Raw genomic sequence first — 1,671 nt, forward strand, 5'->3', positions numbered from 1 at the left:
AAGTCTGAGAGAGGCCGGGGCTGCGGTGGGGGTGGGGGTGGGGGCCTGCGCCTGTGCACCGGGTGGGGTGGGGACTCGGCCTTTGCGATTTGCCATGCGGTTTGAGCCCGGCCTTGTCTTGAACAAGACCCTGGATTGGGGCTGGGGGCTGTGGGGGCATCTTCCGCAACGGAAGGAGCGGAGCCTGCTCACGGGTCGCGGGGTGATTCCTGGTTCTTGGCATTGGCCTTGAGCAGATGAGAAGACGGAGGCTCGCGAGGGTAGAGTCTGTCTCGAAGCCGTAAGAATCTCCACCCGGGGCAGAGGCACCGGGGCGCGGTGTCGGGTGCGCCGTAGCGTCGCCGTGGGCTGATTCTCGGAAGCTGGTCACCAGGCCTTTCTTCCTCGGCCCTCTTAGGCTGGAGGCGCCGCTGAAACCTGTCCAGCCTCCCAGTCACACTCAGGTGGTGGGAGGTGCCCCGCAGCCCCCGTCACAGCGGCCTGTCTGTATTGCTTCACTTTCTGGGGGCACAAAGGGAACCCCGACGCTCAGTACAGGCACCATGGGCAGGAGGTGCTGGGCAGGGCGGCTGTGTGTGGAGAGGTGGGAGCTCGGAAGGACCGCCACTTATTCTCATACCTCAGTGACCGGTGATGAGCGTGTGCCAGGGTCACCGCCCTTTCTGTCCCCAGCCCTGTGGCACAGGCACACGGCCAAGCCCACTGCACAGAGGAGGCAGCCCACGAGGTACAGGAAGGGCTTATGCTGAGCATCCAGCTACCCAGCACCCAGTTCTGAGCACTTGTTCTAAGCAAGCTCAGGAAGGACTTGTTCTGAACACCCAGCTACGGGAGTGCTGGGCTCTTAACTGGCCGGGTGGACTCTTGCCCTGGTGCTGACCGGTCCCTCCTTCCTCTGATTCCTGAGCTCCGCCCCTGGCCCCTCCAGGTGCAGGATCAGCCCCGGGCTGCCGACTGCATGGTCAGCGTTTAAATGCACCAGATTCTCAGCGGGAGAGAGCCAGGGCCGTGGGCTCCGCAAATAGCCCCATGCTCTGAGCCCCACGGGCAGTTCTCCTCGGACAGCAGCCACTCACTCTCTGCATACCAAGCGGGTCCCCGGCGTGGGCAGCTCTGCTAGGACCTACCTCTGGGCTCACGGTGGCCCTGGGGAGAGGCTTCCTGTCTCTCAAGTAGGCAGTGCCACGCATTTCGTGGAGCGGGTTCCCGACCTGTGGAGGTCGGTGCAGCGGGGTCCTGCCGATGGCAGCCGGGCATCGCCGGAGCACGCCCTGACTCAGACCTGCAAGCAGAAGTTGCCGCATCTTCTCACCCTGAGCTGGCCCTAGGGGACTGGCATCCTGGCCACATGCAAACTGCCCGGTCCTGCCCTAGCCCCATGACCCACTGCAGGTGGGACCGTTTGCATTGGCTGGGTTTAGTCCCTCTTAGCCCGGGAGCTCCGTGGAAGCCCGTTCCAACTCTCAGCCTCCGGCTGTGGACGACACACACTGGCCAGGCCTGGAACCTGGGGGATCTCCCAGGTTGGGGGGGGGTGAGAACTCCCACAGACACCCCCTCGCCTCCTGTGCGCAGCCCCTCCCCAGCCCTCTGAGATGGGTCCCCTCACCAAGAGCAAACTGGACACCGGGGGTGGGGGTCAGCTTGGGCTCAGAGCCAGGCACGTGCGAG

This window comes from Echinops telfairi, unplaced genomic scaffold (genome assembly GCF_000313985.2).
Source record: "Echinops telfairi isolate 266 unplaced genomic scaffold, ASM31398v2 ScPeMD7_2291;HRSCAF=2852, whole genome shotgun sequence".
NCBI lineage: Eukaryota > Metazoa > Chordata > Mammalia > Afrosoricida > Tenrecidae > Echinops > Echinops telfairi.